The 23,622-nt window shown below is 40.5% G+C and overlaps 1 protein-coding gene and 1 long non-coding RNA gene across 5 annotated transcripts in view; both read right to left on the reverse strand.

Moving 5' to 3' along the window:
* The window catches only part of LOC140326386 (uncharacterized), a 7,807-nt gene extending 2,098 nt beyond the window's left edge, over positions 1-5,709 (reverse strand). The window contains exon 1 of the long non-coding RNA XR_011919857.1: positions 3,557-5,709. This is a non-coding gene — a long non-coding RNA (uncharacterized lncRNA). The remainder of the gene's footprint in view (positions 1-3,556) is intronic.
* Positions 1-23,622, reverse strand: part of LOC140326389 (PML-RARA-regulated adapter molecule 1-like) — a 308,253-nt gene that overhangs the window by 127,622 nt on the left and 157,009 nt on the right. The gene's annotated exons all lie outside the window — the stretch shown is intronic.

The following is a 23,622-nucleotide window of genomic DNA, read 5'->3' on the forward strand; positions in this document are numbered from 1 at the left end:
ACATGCATAATAAAGAGGACCTGTCACATGCACAATAAAGAGGACCTGTCACATGCACAATAAAGATGACTTGTCACATGAACAATAAAGAGGACCTGTCACATGAACAATAAAGAGGACCTGCCACATGCATAATAAAGAGAACCTGTCACATGTATGTTAAGGAGGACATGTCACATGCACAATAAAGAGGACCTGTTACATGGACAATAGAGAGGACCTGTCACATGAATAATAAAAAATACTGACAAGTCCTCTTTATTATTCATGGCAGTTCCTCTTTATTATTGATGTGACGGGTCCTCTTTATTATTGATGTGACAGGTCTTTTTTTTAATTCGACAGGTCATCTTTAATATTGGTGTGACAGGTGCTCTTTAATATTCTTGTGACAGGTGCTCTTTAATATTGATGTGACAGGGGCTCTTTAATATTGATGTGACAGGTGCTCTTTAATATTGATGTGACAGGTGCTCTTTAATATTGATGTGACAGGTGCTCTTTAATATTGATGTGACAGGTGCTCTTAAAAAATGATGTGACAGGTGCTCGTTATTATTGATGTGACAGGTGCTCTTTAATATTCATATGACAGGTGCTATTTAATATTCATGTGAAGGACAGTGGTATGTAATAGTATAATGTATCTTTTTTCATAATGTATCCTTTTATTATGTATCTTTTTACATATGTTAGGAGGCTGTAGAAGCTCTACACAGTCCTGAAAAAAAAAACAATTTTTTCCCCTATTGACTTTAATGGTGTTTGAATTTGACCTTCGACCACCCCAATAATTTTGGTCTATTGGAGCGAATAGCTGACGAATCGATTAGTGAGCTATTCGACCAACACTAGTAGTAACTGGGGATAATATATTAAACAATAAATCATCAGAGTAGGCTGCGGCTTTATGTTCTATGTTACCTATTAAGACTCCCTTGATATTCACATTAGCCCTGACACATCCAAGCAGGGGTTCCAATGAAATTTTGAATAGCAAGGGCGATAATGGGCAACCCTGTCTCGTACCATTTTTATTAGGAAATGATCTGGACAGCGCACCATTTACTTTGAGCTGTGCTGTTGGTGTCGAGTATAGAGCCTGAACCCAAGTCAAGAACCTAGTTGGGAGACCAGTAAACCTTAGTAGTGTATGCAGGTAAGACCAATTGACTCAGTTAAACGCCTTGTCCCCCGTACTTGGAGAAGAGCATAGACTGAATATTATGGGAATGTACATAATCAATACTGTTCAAAGTACAAGTGGTATTGTCCCGTTCTTCTCTGAAAGGAAGGAAGCCACATTGGTCAGGGTGTATTAAATCAGATAAAATGGGAGTTAGTCTTTGAGCTATTATGCTTGCATAGAGTTTGAGATCGCAGTTCAATAGCAAAATGGGCCTGTACCTTGAGTAGGATTGTGGGTCCTTATCTGGTTTAAGTAGGACAGTGATATGGGCTGCTAGCATATCCCTTGTATGTAAGTGGCCTTGGGGTATGTCAATATAGGTGTCTACTAAATGAGTGCCTATATCAGGTAAATATTTCCTATAGTATTGTAGTGTCAAGCCATTTGGGCCTGGAGCCTTACCAGATGCAGCGTGTGAAACCCCTTTCTGTAGCTCCAAAACTGTAATTGGTTTGTCAAGAACCTCCAACATATCTTCAGAAATACCAGGCAAACCTGACTATTTTAGGATATTCTATCACTTTATCAGCTGTATCATTGATGTCTTTCCCTCCTTTGGTAGGTCATAGATTATACAATTGTTTATAAAACCTGTCAAAAGAGTGGGCTATGTCTGCTGTTGCATGTTGAGTTGCCCCCGAGGAGTCATTAATGTTTGGTACATACATGGATGCCCTTTTCGCATAGATAGCCCTAGCTAGAGCCTTGCCACAATGATTGGCATGTTACTTAAAAAAAGTGCCTGCATTTCTGCAATTCAGTTTGAGCTTTGGCACGAAACACCGATTTAATTTCACACTGGGAATAATTTAGATTAAGTGTCAGGAGCATGTATTTTAAATGTTATATTTAAAGTAGATGTAGTTCTGTAAGCAGAGCATTCAAATTCTGTTGTCTAAGCCTTTTTAATCCACTACCTTCCCGTATGAAGAGGCCACGTACAAAACACTTGTGTGTCTCCCATACATTGAAGGTATTAGCAGTGGAGCCAGAATTGTGATCCAAAAATTCCTTCAATTCTTTTTTATTCATTTTTTTATGTTAATTTTTATTTGAATTTGCATAGACAACATCAATTCATCTTCATCAATATCATTGAACTAAAAATCAACACCAGAACAATAAAACATGCATTTAGAATGAGCAAGCCAAGATGATCAGTATGCATCAAATTGAAGTACCTGATCCATGTTGTAAGCAAGCATTTCTTCAAATTGTACTTGTACATTAAATTTCTGTATGATCTCTGAAACTGTCAGTGTATGTGTACTTCTCCAATATCCTGCAATACACTGACTAGTGGCACATAAACCCTGGGTAACAAAAGGGCCTATATGCCATTGAGTATTGTTCAATACCTAAATTAAGCAGAGCCAAAGAGATTGGGTTTAACAATTATACCAGTCAGCTCAGCCAAAAGTTTAAACATTTCAGACCAGACATTTTTAACACCTCTACAATACCAAAAAATCTGACTCAAAGAGCCAATATGACCACACAATCTCCAGCATTGCTGCGACACTGCAGAATTATTCTTTGACACAATATAGGATGTTCTATACCATCTTAACAGTATTTTAAGATATGATTCCCAATGAGTGGCACACTTTGTATATATGCAGATCTTATAGCTCTCATCCACTGTTCCCCTGAATAAAATACATCCAGTTCTATTTCTCATTTCAAATTATGGGCATTTTTACCAAACTGTGATTTTTCCTGTAAGGCTTGGTATATTATCGGGATACCGCAGTATCCCTGTTAAAAAAAAAAACGTTATTTGTGGCAGAAAATAAACCTCTGTGGAAGGATGATTTTTAATATAATAAAGAACTCTACACAAATTAAAGGCCTCATTTAATGGCAGTCCTAAATATCTTAAACTTTGCTGTAAAGTCAATATGGGTGGAAGTGAATGTATATCCAAGCACCTGTCACATCAATAATAAAGAGCAACTGTCACGTCAATATTAAAGAACACCTGACACATCAATAATAAAGAGGACCTGTCACATTAATATTAAAGAGGACCTGTCACATCAATATTAAAGAGCACCTGTCACATCAAAATTAAGAGGACCTGTCACATCAATATTAAAAAGGACCTGTCACATCAATATTAAAGAGGACCTGTCACATCAATATTAAAGAGCACCTGTCACATCAATATTAAGAGGACTTGTCACATCAATATTAAAAAGCACCTGTCACATCAATTTTAAAGAGCACCTGTCACATGAGTATTTACCTCCCTAGCGGTAACCCCTGAGTGTGACTCAGGGTAGAAAAACTTGGTAAAAGTGGTAACCCTGATTCACACTCAGGGTAGGTAAAGCAGCGATAAATAAATGATAAATAAAGTCTTACCTTATCCACCGGCGTCCTCCTCCGTTCTGCTTTAGCCATTGCATCTTCCTGCAGGCTCCTCTCTTCCTGTCTTCCCCCTGAAATAGCATCTCTGTGTCTCTGTCTTGATGAGTCACCGGAGGAGTTTACTAAAGAAGTCTGTGCAGGTGCCGGTGGGCGTGGCCAGCTGGAAGTTCAAATTTTTTGTTTTGGATTCAATACAATAACTGTATTGAATCCAATACAAAGTAGCCAGTATCTTTCTGACAGTTGGAGTGAGAGATACACTGTTACAGTGCACTGCCTACCTGCCAATACATTTGATTACTGACTGATCTTTTGACCATTTCTCTGCCTGCCGCCTGCCCTGACCTCTGCCTGGATTCTGACATCTCTGCCAGCCACCTGCCCTGACCTCTGCCTGGATTCTGACATCTCTGCCTGCCGCCTGCCCTGACCTCTGCCTGGATTCTGCCGTTTTTGCCTGCTGCCAGCCCTGACCTCTGCCATGGCATCCAAAAGGCGTCTTTCAAGTCAAGTCATATGAACAACTTGCAGACAGCAAGAGCGACTTGGAACCGCAAGTAGAGTCAAGTGACAGTGATTACCCTGGAAACCTGTCATCGGACACAGAAAATGACAGCGATTCGGACACTGAGGTTAGTGACATCCGCATCTGGTGCTCTATTGATACCAGCCTCAGCCGTGATTGTCAGCCTCAGCCGGTGCCCCCAAGATTCCCATTTACTGGGAAGCCTGGTCTGAAAGTAGAGGTGGAGTACAACCCCCTGGCGTACCTGGAGCTATTTCTGAATGACAAAGCCATATAAAAAATTGTTAAGGAAACCAACAGGTACGCCAAGCAACAGTTAGCTGCCACATCCAGCAGGTTTTCCAGGACCAGAAAATGGGAACCTGTCACTGAAAAGGACATTTGGCTGTTTCTGGGCCTAGATATTCTGCAGGGAGTGGTGGGGAAGCCCCTGTAGAAGTGGTCCACCAATAGGCTGATCGCTACCCCTTTTTTTGGAACAGTCATGTCTGAATACCGTTTTTGCCTAATAATGAAGTCTCTACATTTTTCAAATAATGAAACATTTGATGAGACCACACATCCTGCGCCCAAGCTGAAAAAAATCTGGGAGTTGTATCAGATATTGTTGGAGAACTTCAGAGACAGCTATGTACCCATGGAGAAGTAAGCATAGACGAAAGTCTAATGGCCTACAAGGGGAGGCTTAGCTGGATCCAATATATTGTATCTAGGAGGGCCTGATTTGGAGTCAAGTCCTTCATGCTGTGTGAATCAGCAACAGGGTACATATGGAACACCTTTATTTACACTGGGAGAGGCACAAAATTTAGCCCCAGATTCAGCAGCTATGGAATGGCGACATCATCTTTGCTTTCACTAATGGAGTCATTGCCGAATCAAGGATATTGTGTTACCACTGATAATTTTTACAGCTCCCCTGAATTATTTGATTTCCTGGTAAAGCATAAACTGATGCATATGGCACCGCTAGGGCTAATCATCGCGAAATGCCACCCATGTTTAGCAAACAAAAGCTGAAAACTGGAGAAATAGTTGCCTGGCAAAAAGGAAAAATGATGGCCCTGCGATGGCATGACAAAAAGATGTGTGCCTTTTGAGTACTGTACACAATGCCGCCATTGCTATGGCTAGAACAAGAGGAGGGAAAGACATTGTGAAACCACAGGTTGTTCTGGACTACAACAGTACCATGGGGGGTGTTGACAGAGCTGACCAGGCGATGACTTTTTATCCTGCTGTTAGAAAACAACAGAAAAAATATTATAAAAAAATGTTTAGGCATCTGGTTGAACAATGTCTTTGGAATGCTTTCATTCTTTTCAAAGCAAAGAATGACAGGCCTGTACTTCACCATGATTTTATCTGGCAAATTTGTGAGGCCATATGTCTAAAATATGAAAGAGAAGAAATGGATAGAGTTAAACGCCGTGCTACCACGGCGGTGAACCCAGAATGCCTGACTGGTTGCTACTTTGTGAACTACATACCACCAAGCGCAAGAAAAGAAGCGCCAACGAGGACGCGCTAAGCGTGATGACACTGGGAGAAAAATAAGAAAGGAAACCTGGTTCTACTGCCCGGATTGTGATGTTGGACTCTGTGCTGTCCCTTGTTTCAAAATATATCACACCCGGGATGTTTATTAGTTGTTTATTAGTTTATGAGAAAAATCATAAAAACCTCAGATTTTTTTGTTTTTTATTTAAAGTTTATTATTCAATTTAATTATTATTATTATGACATGATTTTGTGTTTCAAACTTTATTTTACTAAGATTCTTGTTTGGACATATTCTGGTGAGTTATGCCTAAGAATTACAGGCCTACAATGAAAAAAATTTTTCATGAAAAAAATGTACGGCTTTTTTACATATAAATACAGAAAGAAATGAACTGCTAGGGAGGTTAAAGAGCACCTGTCACATCAATATTAAAAGGACCTGTCACATCAATTTTAAAGAGAACCTGTCACGTCAATATTAAAGAGCACCTGTCACGTCAATATTAAAGAGGACCTGTCACATCAATATTAAAGAGGACCTGTCACATCAATAGTAAAGAGGACCTGTCACATCAATATTAAAGAGCACCTTTCACATCAATATTAAAGAGCACCTGTCACATCAATATTAAGAGGACCTGTCACATCAATATTAAAAAGGACCTGTCGGACTTCTAGGGGAAGAGTCACCGCGAGCGGACGCACACACACAGAGCTCCGTTGGATTTGGAGACTTGATTGTGTGTCTACTGTTTCTGGAGACAGGGAACTTCCATCAGGTGCTGGGGAAGGCTACAGCTGCTGGAGACTGCAGCCTGGTGCAGACGTGAGCTGGCGGCTTGCATTCTCTGTGCGGACAGGAGACATCATCACACAGGTGGCACTAGGCTTCTTACTGACAGAGGCTGCTGACAGGAGGCTCTTCACTAGAGGTACACTGTGCTGGTGCTGGGGGACACTGGAAGAAAATATTGCTCTGAGATTTGCTGTGGTTGCTGTGAATTTCTGCTATAATGATCAGGCATGCAGGTCGCCATTTTTGAGCTGCTGTCATGTGGCCTTACAATGCATAGTCATCCTTCCAATCCATGCATTCTTGAATAGAGATCATCCTAAATTACATTTCTTGTACTAGCTGAGTATCTTCCCATTTGATATTTTCAAGAGATTGTTCAAAGCTTAACCCATGAAGATCACCACAGGCAATATTTAGTAATAGGAGGAAATTGGGCGGCCATCTTGGCCACATGGCTTCTTTATTGAATAGTACCTTCATGATTTAATCCGACTCCATCCTAATAAGAGGAAAAGATCCAAGCCTATTTGAAATCAGGATCTTCATTGAAATATACTACAGCTTTCTTGGATTAGTATATTGCTGCATTATAGGTATATATCAACACTGTGCCTTCTCCAATAACACTGCGGATTGCCTGACAGCGTGCAATTTAGTTTCATCTTACTATATATTTTTCTCCCTGTACCTTATATCATCTGTGTTACAAAGTGGAGACAGGATTACTTGATGGAACTTTGACTCTGTACATTTACTCCATTTAATACATTTCAAAACAGTGGAGCTGATTTATGCTGTTTGAACTCTGATTCCTTAACAATCCAATATATCACCAATATTGTGAGATTTTGAAAGAAATCCCCTGGTTTCTCTGAACAGATTGTATTCTGATCTTACATATCTACTTACCTCAACCTGCTCTCCCATCTCTTTGGCATTCATCTACTGCATTTACTACATATATACAATCTCCTGCAGCTATTAGGATTGTGAGAATCTAGAGATATTGTCATCTGCAACTAATTTCACAAGGCGTGGGGCCCCGCCATTGCCGGGCCTTTCATATGGGTGAATAAATAACCACTGATTCAGGGAGACATGCTTTTTTAATCTCCTATCACTACACTTTTTTTTTTTACATTAATTCTGGTTCTCCTCTTTTTCTTCTTGTGCCATGGGCAAAGGGAAGCATAATAGTCAATCATCCCAAAAACGGGAGATAGGAACTTTTTTTGCTCGTTCCAAATCCTCTGGTCCTAGTGGGACTGGCCCTAATACTAGATTTAACACGGCTCAAACTGCTATGCCTGGTCTAGAACCACCTGATTTTACTCAGGAGGATTCATCCTCTAACTTTCCTTCCCTGCTGGGTGAAGACAAAGACAACTCCAGTCCCCCAAGCACCCCACAAACCTCTATGAATCCCTCAGATACATGGGACAGAGATGCATATTTAAGATCTTTACCTACCAAAGCAGATTTTGAATATCTTGTACGCATCCAAAACTCTCTCCGCTCTGAATTAGCCACACTTAATTCTGATCTTGGCTCCAGAATAGAAGAGGTGGAACGAACAAATGAAGACCTCCGTACACATGTACAAAACCACACTCATGGCATTAATGAGCATTCAGTACTGCTTCAACAACTCCTATATCAGCAAGATGCTTTAGAGAACTGAAGCCGCTGTAACAACATACGGATTCGGATGTTGCCAGAAAAGTAGGTAAATCTCCTAGTTGACAAAACGTAGCAGATAGGTTGAGCCAAAAGATCTTCATGCAGCAGCAACAACCTTGTTCAATGAGCTTCTCCAGAAGCCAAGAGACAATGTAGTAGAAATTGACCGGATTCATTCAACTCTCAGACCGAAAAGTCAGGATCCAGACAGACCAAGGGATGTAATTTGTCGTGTCCACTCCTTCCAGCTTAAAGAACTCATCATGCAGGAAGCCAGATCACAGGAAGAGTTCACCTTTAATAATCGCCCTATAATGTTTCGAACTGATCTTTCTCGCAACACTTTAGCACTACGCCGAGCATTGAAGATGGGGCTTTCCGTTTCAACTTTATGCGCACAGAGGTAGCAAATCTGCTACGTTTTGTCAGCTAGGAGATTTACCTACTTTCCTGGCAACATTTGAACTACCCCAGATTAAGCTTCCAGATTGGCCTACGCTCCCCACTCCTCTACTCCCTCCAGCGAATTCGGAATGGCAGCAAGTGCAGAAGAAATCCAGCACAGACCAGATGCACAGCTCTTCACAGGCTCCCCTGTGATATTGGAACATCCCATAAAAGGGACTTTATTGTACCCCTGAAGTGAAGGACATGATTATCTCCTTCTCTAGGAGGTCTGGGTTGTTCTCCAAGTGAGGTATTTTTTTGTGTATATTCTTGAAATTTGATAATGCATTAATAATTGTTTATACTGTTCTAGTTTGAGAAAACGATTTGTTCTAAAAGAAGCGGATTTATGTTTGTACCCTCCCCCGTACAGCTTACATTAGCTATCTCACCCAATGCTTACATTTGCGTATAATTATAGGCCGGCCTCGCCCTGACCACCTGAGCCACCCCTTCCAAGGGAATTTGCGCAGCTGAACTGCGCTTACTGTTTTTGTTTGTTCCTATTTTATATGTTCTTTTAAATGTTTGTCTTGTTGTGTTGCCCTACCCCCCTGTATTACTTTCCCCCTCATCTGACCCCCTCTTAAACCACTACCCTAGCGCCTAGGAGTGTCTAGAACATTGAGATAGCCTGCGGGCTCTCTTCAATACTTTTGTAATGGGTCCAGTTAGAGTGGTCACATATAACGTCAAAGAGTTGAATACCCCAGAAAAACGCTCCACGATACTAGCAGAACTACACAGATTAAAAACACAAATAACATTCATACAGGAAACTCATTTTCGCATCGATAGGATTCCGAGATTTGGCAAAAAGAGGTACCCAATAGTCTATCATAGCTGTACTGATTTATCTAAATCCAAGGGAGTCAGCATTTTGGTAGCCTGCTCTGTCACATGGCTCTTTAAGGATCAACTGAGCTGCCGGGAAGGTAGATTCCTCTTTATTAAAGGGAACTTGGAAGGCTCCAAAGTCACCCTAGCATCCATATACCTTACTAATACCGGACAGGCCTCATTTTTAATTGAGATCCTTGAGAAATTAGAAAAATTTCAGGAAGGTATCTTGATCTTGGGAGGAGACTTTAACTTCACTGTAGCTTGGAATTGGAGCTTAAAGGAATCTCTTCTCCAAGATACAGTAGTCCTGGTGGATGTCAATTCTGAACTATCCCACTATTTTCAGACAAATGCTACTCCTGAGACCAGCCCCCTTTTACTTTGGGAGGTCCACAAAGCAGTCATACGAGGTTTATTTATCAAACATGGGACTAGGCTCAAGAGGGAACGTCAGAAGGAGATAGGGGACACTCTCAATCATATTACAATCCTAGAATCTTCGCATAAATCTTCCCTAAATCCTACGATAGGTAGGGAACTCCGAGTTCTCCATGAGAAACGCTCATTACTTTGCCTCAACGGGGCTAAATTTGCCCTTACTAAATGCAAGAGGTTGTTTTACGAACACGGCAACAAAAGCGTCCGTCTACTAGCCAATGCTCTCCATGTACAAAAAACTCGCTCGTTTATTACTTTTCTCACGGACAACTGTGGACATAAGATCTACCTTACCAAAGACGTAGCGGAATCCTTTCGCCAGTGCTAATCTACACTATATAATATCTCGAAGCCTTCCTCCTCCGTGATGATAGGAGAGAGGGTACGGGCGATCCAAAAATATCTTTCAGACTCGAAGATGCCTTCTCTTTCTTTGTCTAATAGAGAGATATTGGAAGCTCCTATCTCGGCGGAAGAACTTAGTGCGGCCATAAGAGACACCCCCACTGGTAAAACACCTGGACCAGATGGGTTTCCTTTATCATACTTTGAAACTTTTCAGGCTCCTTTGGCGACTCATTTTTTAGCAGCATATAACCATATTACTGAAGGTGGGCGGTTCTCTCTGGACTCCCTGCGGGCCACCATCACAGTCATACCCAAGGAGGGTAAAGACCCCTCTTCATGTGCTAGCTACCAGCCTATCTTCCTCCTTAATCAAGACCCAAAACTTTTTACAAAAATTTTAGCCACCAGACTGATTAAGGTCATGCACACTCTTATCCATCTGGATCAAGTTGGTTTCATGCCCGGCAGGGAGGCCAGAGACAACACGACCAGAGTATTGAATTGGATATTTTATGCTATATCCAAACATATCCCGTTAATGTTACTGTCCACAGACGCTGAAAAAGCTTTTGACCGGGTAGATTGGCTCTACATGGATCAAACCCTAATGCACATAGGTTTAGGCCCCCGCATGCTATTATGGATTAGAGCCATTTACTCTGAACCCACCGCCAGGGTCAGAGTGAATGGACTGATTTCAGACCCATTCCATTTCTAATGGCACAAGACAGGGTTGTCCCCTGTCCCCTTTGATCTTTATTTTGTCCCTAGAGCCACTTCTTCGTACAATTCATGCCTCGTCTGCTATCTCGGGCTTAGATATGGGATGCTCGACCCAGAAAGTGGCAGCTTACGCTGAGGATCTGCTGTTCGCCATCACCAACCCTATCATCTCTTTGCCTAATCTCATGACAATTTTGAGTGAATTTAATTCTATGTCAAATTTCAAAATTAACTACTCAAAATCAGCTGCCTTGGATATAACACTTTCAAATGTAGTCCGCTCCCACCTCCAACAATTATTTGCCTTTCGTTGGCAACCCCATGCAATCACGTATCTAGGCACGAAAATTCCCAAAACACTCTCGGAAATATTTGAACGGAATTATCTCCCACTGCTCTCCACAGTGCTTAATGACTTAAAGAAATGGGATAAATTGACTTTTTCGTGGCTGGGACGCATTAATGTAATTAAAATGAATATTCTCCCCCGATTTCTATATCTCTTCCAAAAGCTGCCCATCAAAATTCCGGGGTCCTTTTTTAGAATACTTGCGTCTAAATTGTTTCGCTATATTTGGCGGAATAAAGCTCCAAGACTTTGCAGGTCTCTACTTATGAGACCTAAATTAGAAGGGGGTCTGGGAATCCCAAACATGTTTAACTACTACCTGTCAGCTCAGCTGACACGGGTACTGGATTGGTGCCGAAATGGAGATTTTAAACAGTGGATATCACTGGAACAATGTTTTTGCCCAACACCTCTAGGCCTCCTTCCCTGGCTGCCAATATCGACTTTCCCAGGACTTAAAACTCACCCTACGGTGGGCTATACATGGGAATTGACAGTGCGAAACTTCCTCCGTTTACACCTCTCGCCTTCTCCATCGCCTCTCTTCCTGATCCTGGGCAACCCGTCTTTTTCTCCTGGAGTGGAGGACCGGAGATTCAAAGAATTGCTCTCTTCTGGGGTTTGTAGAGCGTTGCAGTATATCAGATCAGGCAGATGGATCAGCCCGGAGGAGTTAGGAGAGGCGGTGGGAGAATTTCAATTAGATTTCTGGAAAATCTTGAAGATCACCCATTTCTTGTCTACTCTCCGCTCGGCCCTGTCCTATTGTGGACCCCTTACTGTTTTCAAGCAGTTATGCTTGGGGACAGGTGGTATTAGACACACTCTATCTGTAGTTTACAGGCTACTACAGACCCTACCCCCCGATTACACGCCTATTGGTATGCAAGCGGGTGTGGACCCACTGTGCCACTGACTGGGTATACTCCAGAGGGGCGTGCCTAAGCCACTACCAGGTCTTCGCTAGAGCCTCTGATGGTGAGGATAGGCTTGGGCTGCGGGGTAGCTGCCAGGTGCCACTCCAGAGCAATCCCCAGGCCAGTGGCAGCTGACCACAGGAGTCAGGAAACCTGGTGCAAGCACCGAGGGGCTTGCGTGGCCAAGACGTCTAGAAACAAGGATCCAAGATCAGGGTCAGGCGGCAATCAGGCAAAGTCCAAAAATGTAATCTGAGGTCAGGGTCAGGCAGCAAACAGGCAAAGTCTAAAAACGTAATCCGAGGTCAGGGTCAGGCAGCAAACAGGCAGAGTCCAAAAACGTAAGCAAGGTCCGGTACACAGCAAAGCAAAACAGGGAAAACACCTTAGCACTGAGAGTTACACAGGGTAAACCAGAGATTGCTCAGGCAACTTCCTGTAGTAGGAGGTGCCTTTAAATACCTGCAGGAAACCAGCCATAGGCTGTAGAAAACAGAGGTCATGTGTGTGTTACCTCATAGATTAGGAGAGACACACCCACGCCAGCTCAAACACCAGAGCAAGTCTCAGCATGAAGGAAACACAGGCATGGAACATAGGTAGTGGGTTACCTGAAAGATAGGACCCGGCGCCCGTGCCTGCGATTAGGAGCAGCGGCGCCGGCACGACCTGCAGTGCTAACACCTACGTTTCTTAGGTCTTGGGAGACTGAGTTTGGTCTTTCGCTATCTACGGAACAAAAGTTAAATATTTTATATTGGATCCATAAAGCGTCTATTGCTAGTAAATACCAAGAAATCTGTTTCAAAGCGGTTTTGCGATGGTCCCGAACCCCGGAGAAATGACATCACATTTTCCCAGCTCTATCAGACCGCTGCTGGAGATGCCTGATAGAAAAAGGCACATTACTGCATATATTCTGGTATTGCCCCCTTTTGCAGAATTTTGGGGCCACGGTTCGGTCTATTACACAACAAATGTCAGACCAAGATATCCCAGGTGATCCGGCATTCTTTCTCTTACAACACAATTCATTTTCACGGAAGGCATTTAAAGGCTCGGTCATCAGACACCTTATTATGGCCGCTATCTCCTGCATAGCCGCTCACTGGCGAAATCCTGATCCACCCACTATTGGTTTATGGCTTAGTAGAGCCAATGAGATCCACCGAATGAAGGATCTTACTTCCTCTATTGGGGGCACTGGCAGGAAGGTGGCTCGTACATGGTATTATTGGTCACAGTTTGTAACCACCAACAAATATAGGGATCTTAGTGCCCCCAATTAAAATTTCTATTTGACCCACATACCCCTACCCTTTGGCTCATTCGGCTGTTGCAGAACTCCATGGGAGTACCCCTTCCATGTTGTGAACCCTCCCCTATACCTTTCCTCTTGTGTCACAATTCCTCTATCCCCACATACTCTTTTGTTCCTTTTTTTTTAAATTTATGGATTGTTTAGCACTTTTATAAACTGATTTTTTATACTATTGTACAAAGCTTGCACTACCTTGTGTGAAATATTTTTTATAGATGTTATATCCATGTGTTTATTTTATGTTTTATTGCGAAACTTAAGCTATCCATGTTTCCCCTCCCCCATTTTTTTTGTATTCCGTTCAAAAATTTTAAATTAAGAATGTTTAAAAAAAAAAAGACCTGTCACATCAATATTAAAGAGGACCCGTCACATCAATATTAAAAAGCACCTTTAACATCAATATTAAAGAGCACCTGTCACATAAATATTAAAAATCATCAGTCACATCAATATTAAGGAGCACCTGTCACATCAATATTAAAGAGCACCTGTCACATGGATATTAAAGGGGACCTGTCACATCAATATTAAGGAGCACCTGTCACATCAATATTAACCTCCCTAGTGGTACATTTTTAATATTGATGTGACAGGTGTTCTTTAATATTTATGTAACAGGTGCACTTTAATATTGATGTGACAGGTGCTCTTTAATATTGATGTGACAGGTCCTCTTTAATATTGGTGTGACAGCTGCTCTTTAATATTCATGTGACAGGTGCTCCTAAAATTTGATGTGACAGGTCCTCTTTATTATTGATGTGACGGGTGCTCTTTAATATTCATGTGACAGGTGCTCTTTAATATTCATGTGACAGGTGCTTTTTAAAATTCATGTGACAGGTGCTCTTTATTATTGATGGGACAGGTGCTCTTTAATATTCATGTGACAAGTGCTATTTAATATTCATGTGAAGACAGGGGTATGTAATAGTATTATGTATCTTTTTTTATAATGTATCCCTTTATTATGTATCTTTTTACATATGTTTGAAGGCTGTAGAAGCTCTACACAGTCCTGAAAAAAAACCCAAATTTTTCCCCAATTGACTGTTATGGTGTTCGAATTTGACATTCGACCACCCCAATAATTTTGGTCTATTGGAGCGAATAGCTGACAAATCAATTAGTGAGCTATTCGACCAACACTAGTAGTAACTGGGGATAATATATAAAACAATAAATCATCACGGTAGGCTGCGGCTTTATGTTCAATGTTACCTATTAAGACTCCCTTGATATTCACATTAGCCCTGACACATCCAAGCAGGGGTTCCAATGAAATTTTGAATAGCAAGGGCGATAATGGGCAACCCTGTCTCACACCATTTTTAATAGTAAATGATCTGGACAGCTCACCATTTACTTTGAGCTGTGCTGTTGGTGTCGATTATAGAGCCTGAACCCAAATCAAGAACCTAGTTGGGAGACCAATAAACCTTAGTATTGTATGCAGGTAAGACCAATTGACTCAGTTAAACGCCTTCTCCCCGTACCTAGAGAGGAGCATAGACTGAATATTATGGGAATGTACATATTCAATAATGTTCAAAGTGCAAGTGGTATTGTCCCGTTCTTCTCTGAAAGGAAGGAAGCGACATTGGTCGGGAGTATTAAATCAGATAAAATGGGAGTTAGTCTCTGAGCTAATATGCTTGCATAGAGTTTGAAATCGTATTTCAATAGCAAAATGGGCCTGTAGCTCAAGTAGGATTGTGGGTCCTTATCTGGTTTAAGTAGGACAGTGATATGGGCAGCTAGCATATCCCTTGTATGTAGATGGCCTTGGGGTATGTCAATATAGGTGTCTACTAAATGAGTGCCTATATCAGGTAAATATTTCTTATAGTATTGTAGTGTCAAGCCATCTGGGCCTGGAGCCTTACCAGATGCAGCGTGTGAAACCCCTTTCTGTAGCTCCAAAACTGTAATTGGTTTGTCAAGAACCTCCAACATATCTTCAGAGATACCAGGCAAACCTGACTATTTTAGGATATTCTATCACTTTATCAGCTGTATCATTGATGTCTTTCCCTCCTTTGGTAGGTCATAGATTATACAATTGTTTATAAAACCTGTCAAAAGAGTGGGCTATGTCTGCTGTTGCATGTTGAGTTGCCCCCGAGGAGTCATTAATGTTTGGTACATACATGGATGCCCTTTTCGCATAGATAGCCCTAGCTAGAGCCTTGCCACAATGATTGGCATGTTTTTTAAAAAAAGCGTCTGCATTTACGCAATTGAGTTTGAGCTTTGGCACGAAACACCGATTTAATTTCACACTGGGAATAATTTAGATTAAGTGTCAGGAGCATGTATTTTAAATGTTATATTTAAAGTAGATGTAGTTCTGTAAGCAGAGCATTCAAATTCTGTTGTCTAAGCCTTTTTAATCCACTACCTTCCCGTATTAAGAGGCCACGTACAAAACACTTGTGTGTCTCCCATACATTGAAGGTATTAGCAGTGGAGCCAGAATTATGATCAAAAAATTCCTTCAATTCTTTTTTTTTTCATTTTTTTATGATAATTTTTATTTGAATTTGCATAGAAAATCAATTCATCTTCATCAATATCATTGAACTAAAAGTCAACACCAGAACAATAAAACATATTCTCTAATTGGTCACACCTGGACCATGCACTTAGAATGAGCAAGCCAAGATGACCAGTATGTATCAAATTGAAGTACCTGATCCATGTTGTAAGCAAACATCTCTGAAACTGTCGGGGTATGTATACTTCTCCAATATCCTGCAATACACTGTCAAGTGGCACATAAACACTGGGTAACAATAGGCCTATATGCTATTGAGTATTGTTCAATACCTAAATTAAGCAGAGCCAAAGAAGGATTGTGTTTAACAATTATACCAGTCAGCTCAGCCAAAAGTTTAAACATTTCAGACCAGACATTTTTAACACCTCTACAATACCAAAAAATCTGACTCAAAGAGCCAATATGACCACACAATCTCCAGCATTGCTGCGACACTGCAGAATTATTCTTTGACACAATATAGGATGTTCTATACCATCTTAACAGTATTTTAAGATATGATTCCCAATGAGTGGCGCACTTTGTATATTTATATGCAGATCTTATAGCTCTCATCCACTGTTCCCCTGAATAAAATACATCCAGTTCTATTTCTCATTTCAAATTATGGGCATTTTTACCAAAACTGTGATTTTTCCTGTAAGGCTTGGTATATTATCGGGATACCGCAGTATCCCAGTTAAAAAAAAAAAACATTATTTGTGGTAGAAAATAAACCTCTGTGAAAGGATGTTTTTTAATATAATAAAGAACTCTACACAAATTAAAGGCCTCATTTAATGGCAGACCTAAATATCTTAAACTTTGCTGTAAAGTCAATATGGGTGGGAGTGAATGTATATCCAACACAGTTGAAATGTTTAATTGTCTCCAGTGTATAGTTTTAAAGTCTGGAATAGGTTGAGTGTAGGATTCTGTCGGTATTGGTAATGCAAACGATGCCGCCTCCTTCTGAACAGAAGACACCACTTCTGTCCAAATCAAGTAAGCTCCCTGTATGGTAGGGTACTCTGGTAGCTCCAGGGAACCATCCCGTGATTTAGCCACCAGTAAAGATGCTAAATTTTTCTTTGAACATTTGACTGTTCAATATTATTCCAGAGCTTATCAGGAGAAGGGTAAATGCATTCTGCAAAGCATTTAACCACCTAAGCGTTACACTGAGGTCTAGATTTCTGTACCAAAAGTGATTCACTGTTTTTCATGAAATTTTTTTTTAAATTGTAGACCTGTAACTTAGCCGGCCGGCATCTTGTGATCCGCTGGCCCGGCGGATCACAGGATGCCGGCCGGCGGAACACAAGATGCCGGCCGGCGGAACACAAGATGCCGGCCGGCGGAACACAGGATGCCGGCTGGCTTCTTACCGGTCCCGCTGGCACCCGACGAAGGCACCCGACGCTGAAGAGATCGGCGGACGATGACCGATGGAGGACGACGCTGGATGAGCACAGGGGGACCAGGTAAGTGAAAAATCTCGGGCTTAACCATCCTTGCAATTTTTTTTTGCCCGAGCGAAGGTCGGGCTTAACTGCAAGGAGGTTAAAATAGATGCTTTATAGTAGTCTCTGATATCAGGAAGTCCTAGTCCCCCTGATTTTTTTATGTTTAATCATGAGTGAAGCACTTATTCTAGCTTTGCCCTGACTCCAAATATAATTCCTTAAAATTTTCTGAAGTATAATAAAAAAATAGTACAAGATTTTGGGATGTTGTATCATTTTAAAAACTGCCACTCTGCCCACCCAGGATAATTCCTGGGCTGACATCGCAACAAGTTCAGTCTTCACAGTGGAAAGCAATGTCGTGAAATTGAGCGGAAAAAGTAGTTTAGTTGGGTATGTAGTTGCCATTGTCTGTTATATATTGTTAATATTAGAGATTTGGTATCATTCACCTTATAATAGGAAAGTTTCCTAAGCATTTGCAGAACATTGTACACTGCTGGAAGGGAAAGATCAGGACTTGCCAATGTCATGATCACATCATCTGCATATAGGCCGATTTTATGATGATTGGAGGCAATTGTAATGCCTAAAAGCCCCGGGTGACATCTAACCAACTCTGCCAGTGGTTCCATAGCCAGGACAAAAAAATTGGAGACATTGGACACCCCTGCCTGGTTCCGTTTAAAACACGGAATGAATATAGGGTACCTGATGTCAACATCCTAGCGGAAGGTGTGGAGTATGTGCAGCAATAGCCTGAGGATCCCTAAAACCAAATTTCGTTAAGACTTAAAAAAGGTACACCCAATGGATCTCATCAAACGCCTTTTCGGCATCGAAGGCTAGAACTAATGAGGGAATCTTGTGTAATTCTATATATCTCAGTATGTTCACCATACGTCTGGTCCCATCTGGAGCTTGATGACCTTTTACGAAACCCACTTGATCTGGTTTCACTAAGAAAGGTAATATTGCATTTAATAGATTTGCAAGCAATTTGGCATAATTTTTAGATCAGAAGCGAGATAAGACAAACATTTTGAGGAGAGGCCAGATCTTTCCCAGGTTTTGGAATATTAACAATAATGGCTTGCAACATTTCAGACAGAAACGCGCTTGTCTTAGACGCTTTTTAATAAATCGACACAAAGTGCCGTGTTAGTATGTCTTGGAAATGCTTATAATACTCGTTAGGCAAACCATCTGCCCCTGGTGTTTTATTATTTGGAAGAGTAGTAATCACCTTCTGAATTTTACTAACTGAAAATGCTTAACTGAGTTGTTTTATTGTAGTTTTGGGAAGGATCAGTAAATTAATGCTTTTCAGAAAATCAGCAATCTCATCTGCCATTGGTTGATGTATAAATGTATTATCTTCAAGATTATATACATTTTAATAGCATTCACAGCACCCTTGCGCAATAGCATGAGGGTGAAAAACCTTTTCTGTAGATCCAAATTTAAATATAAATGTAATTTTAGAGTGTTGCACTCTATTTTTAAATTTCCAGGCCAACAATTTTGAAAGCTTTATTCCCTTGAGTATAATTGTTCGAACACAACCTTTGAATCTTTTGGGTATTATTAGCTAAAAGAAGTAATCTTATCTCCTGTCTACATCTAAAAAGGTTAGCTGTTAAACTATGTGATGGATTTGATTTGTGTTAAGCTTCCAACATCTTCAGGTTTTGAAAAAAAGTGGACAATTTGTATCCTCTAACTTTTTTGTCCTTAGCCCCCAGCTGAATTAAAATTAACTATTTTACAATACCATTAAACTTACAAACACATAGCATGTGACAACATTACAGTGAAATGTCAGCTTTCATTAAATGCATTATCTCTTATCAAAATCTATGTGTAGATTACTTTATAGTTATTATGATGATTAAATCTTATGTAGGCTCAACCTAGGTATGATAGTTTAGGTGTTTAGTAACTGTTCATATCACCATGGAGTTTGCAAAGAACACTATGACTTTCTTTTAAAAAACTTTGTTTTACCTTGTGCTTCCTAATATTTTTTAGGAATAAGAAACAAATAAGGGAGGGGAAAACAATCAGGATACAAAAGTACATTGTCAAGTTTACAATGATCAAAGGAGGGGAGGACAAAAGCAGGAAATATTGGGGGGGATACAACAATGTGCATTACAAACTATGTTGAAAGCAGCAGATAACATTGCATAAGAAGGCTAAAACAGTATAAGAACAATATTAGTGCCTGTAGAATTTGCCACAACCCATGAATATGGTATTTTGTGAACTTACCACACTACAGTGTAGCAGATTAGGGCTGCGTATTAGACTTATATGATCAAGATGGGTCAAGATAGTGCCCGTATTCCATAAAATCTGTGAACTGAGACCAGTAAAACCATGTGTTTAAGAATTTCCTACTTTTCAGTAGGAAATTCAGAGGTCAGGTCAACCATTTGATGGATCTAAATAACTCTTTTCAGCCACAGGCGAATTGGTGGGGGTCAGGTCTCCTCCTGTATGCAGATATGCTTGGGTTCACTGACATAATAGGATGCCTAACCACCAAATTCTCGTATGCTTTTTTGGAGAAAGAATAATGTTGTATGAGAAAGAAAGCGGGATCATCAGGGTTTGGAGCATCAGCCATCTGCTGGGTAATGTCCCTGACCGTGGACCAAAGGTACCACAAGTGTGGACATTACCAGAAGAATGGTACCAACCACCGTCTGACATAGCCAACACCAATCAGATACACCTGAGAAATGTTTATGGAGTTTCCCTGGTGTGTGGTACCATGTGAATAACATTTTGAAACTAGCTTTTTTGGAACACTTTTTTGAGTCCATATTAGAATCCTCTCTTTCTGTTCTGCTGACAGGGCAATCTTGAAATCTGATTCCCAGGCTGAGAAATACGCAGAGAAGTAGGAAGGGGGCGGTGTCTGGAGGATCATGTAGAGAGCTGAAAAAGTGTGCCTTGTTCCTCCCTCACTGGTGCACAGTGTGAGGGGTCTGAAGTAACTGGTACTATAGCATAGCGTACATAAGAAGTGGCAGAGCTGTACCGGACTCAAGAAATCCAGACCTTATCCCTGTGAATGGGTGCTCATTTGGTCTCTCCAACCCCATGTTCCCACATGAAGAAATTGTTGTGCTCCGCAAATACCAGCTGATAACAGTCTCATAAAGTCCCGGTCTTCCATTCAAGGTGGAAAGGAAGGGTTGCCAAGTATAGGGAACAGTTGCATATGTCCCATGTATGACCAAAAGTAGGATGTAGTTTGAGTCCTGGTGTGGCAGAGAGTAGTAGCCATATCAGCAGATGTAGTGGGGTCTGGGAGAAAGACTGTTCCAGGGAAACCCATTGTTTGGAATGTTGGTTGCGACACCAATCTACCACTCTGGCCAGATGTGCTGGCAAATATTAATAGAAAGAAATATGGGGCCCCCACACCTCCAATGGTTTTGGAACAAATTAGTTGGGTTCTATGGATTCTGGGGGACTTGTTAAGCCATATAAAGTTAAAAATTCTGGAAAAGAGGGTTTTAAAAAAATGAGCCTGGAACTTTGATGGGTACAGTTTGGAAGATACAGAGAAATCGAGGGAGTATGTTCATTTTAATATATCATTTATCTATGAATATGCCATCCTATCCCATCTGCAAGCTGCCAAGGAGTGGGAGGTAGTTAAGAGGGAACACCTGATGAAGATTATGTGGTATTTTTGTGCCTAGATATGGAAGCGAATGAGGTTCCCAAATGAAGGTAAAAAAAACGCTTCAGATGTGTACAGATCTTGGTACTTCATAATATTTTTTAATGCTTTTTGATATATAACAATCTTGTCTGATATCACCAGTATAATACTTACTAAATATCAGTACTATTTTGATTTCTTGGTTATTAATAACCTGGTACCCTTAACATTGTGTTTCTGGGCTTGCATCGGGCTGCTGTTAGACAGGTTTATCCTGTACAGCAATCACAATGCATATCCCTGTGTCTTTGACTGCTTAGTGGAGTAAGTTGCTGATGAACGCTGCTTTAAGAGTGGGGAGTGTCTGGATGGGTAAGACGTCATTGAAATAGGTAGGGAATGGGCAGGCTTTATTTGAAATCAAAGAGGCTATAAAAACTAACTTTCGGGATGCCCTCTGCACATGGCATTTGGTGCTTTTTTTACCAGTGTTCTATCAAATAAAACTACCTGTGAAGTAAATCTACCAGGGGGCGTGTACAAATGGGCGTGTAAAATTCCAAGGGGCGTTACAACCGGGCGTGTACAATGACATCATCGGCAGAAAAGTTTGAGCTGTGTTTGTGTATGAATGCTGCATGTCATGTTCACAGAGGTATGAAAAGTAAAATTTTTATGAAATCTTTAAAGTTTTTTGATTTCTTGTTTCAAAAGTTGTTTGTATAGCCCTTAAAATATATATTTACTTTTTTTTTTAATAACGCAGGTCAACGTGTCATTTTCATCAGATATCATTTTATGTGGGCTTTCTAATATTTTTGATGAGGATTTCAAATCAGTGTTCAGTTTTTCTCTAGCATGTCTAGTTTTTGTAAGGCTAGTTTTCAGGGTTCCTGGTGACGTTGGTGCGGGCGGGAGGAGCGGCGGGAAATTCAAATACGTTTGTATTGGATTCAATACAAAATAGCTGTTTTGAGTCCAATACAAATAAATCTTTATATAATATATATATATATAATTGTATTATATATATAATATACATGCTACTGTAGAGTTATTTTACAGGTTTCTGAATTTTATTTTTTTTAACAGATTTTTGTTTTTTTTGGTTTCAAAAAATTTTAATAAATTTTCAGAAAAATTAGTACAAAGTTATAACATTGTGTATAGAACAAAACTTGGTACAAATTAGAACAGTAATAAACCAGCTGATATACATCAATGATAACAGAAAAAAAATATAAAAAAACTAAGCAAAAACAAGAAATAGGGGATAAAAATAAAAGTACAGCAATTACAGGAAAAAAGACTGGTTATCTTCTTTGTATATTAATACAGAACAAAAGAATTCCAGGTACAAAAATAACACCCTGAACAAACCGTGTTGCCAACCTAACTTTACCGTGTAGAAAACAGGGACATATTTAAGGTGGGCATCGAATATAGAATCCAGGGCTCCCAGTTAAGTGCAAATTTATCATGGGTATCAGTTACAATACTGGACAATTTCTCATTGATACACATATTGTCCACTCTAAGCTTAACCCCATAAAATGTCAGAAGTTGCTTCTTCCAAATACTAGCTACTGTCTATTTAGCTACAATCAAGATGTAGGAACATAATTTAAATAGTGTAGTAGATAAACTGGCTGGTCTAAATGGTAACAATGCCAGCCAGGGGTCCCTAGATACATGAGTTGAGAAAAGACTAGACAAAAGTTTGAAAACTCTTCCCCAGAAACGAATGGCAAAAGGACACGTCCACCAAGTATGCATTACATTCAGGTTCCTGACATCCTCTGTAACAGTTACCAGAACCCTGAGACATACAATGCTGCAGGCGTGTCGGAACCATGTACCATCTGGTCATAACCTTATATGTCGATTTGACCGTCAAAGTATTTATGGAACAAGAGGTCATACTAGCCCAAGATCTAAGCCATTCCTCAGCCGGCCTTGATTTTTTAAGATCGGATTCCCATTTAGACACATAAGTGTAAAAGGGGGGTGTAACCAGTTTGTTTATTTCCATGTATAATATGAATATTAACTTTGGGATCTGAGGCATTCTTAGACAAATATGTTCCATAACAGAGAGTCTTAAAGGACTGTCCCTATCCCAGGTAATTGATTGTAGCCAGTGCCACAATTGCATATACCGGAAAAATTCTTTCCCTGGCCTATCATGGGTAGATTTAATAGAATCCCACCTTTTAACTTTAGAAATCCCTATTAAGGAGAACACGTTTTTATAGTTGTGTGCACTCCACCACTCAAAGGCCCCTGGAGATATAAAGCCCGATTGGAACAGTGGGTTGTTCTGGATAGCCATAAACGACAGAAATGGTGACATTAGACCACTAGAATATCGCATATTTTCCAAAACCGAAAATATATGGCGTAAGTAGGGACTCATATTGCATGAACTAAGTTTGTTAGGAAGCCATGGCATTGCACCTAAATCCACAGGTTTGCAAAG

Source organism: Pyxicephalus adspersus, chromosome 3, assembly GCF_032062135.1.
Source record: "Pyxicephalus adspersus chromosome 3, UCB_Pads_2.0, whole genome shotgun sequence".
Classification (NCBI taxonomy): domain Eukaryota; kingdom Metazoa; phylum Chordata; class Amphibia; order Anura; family Pyxicephalidae; genus Pyxicephalus; species Pyxicephalus adspersus.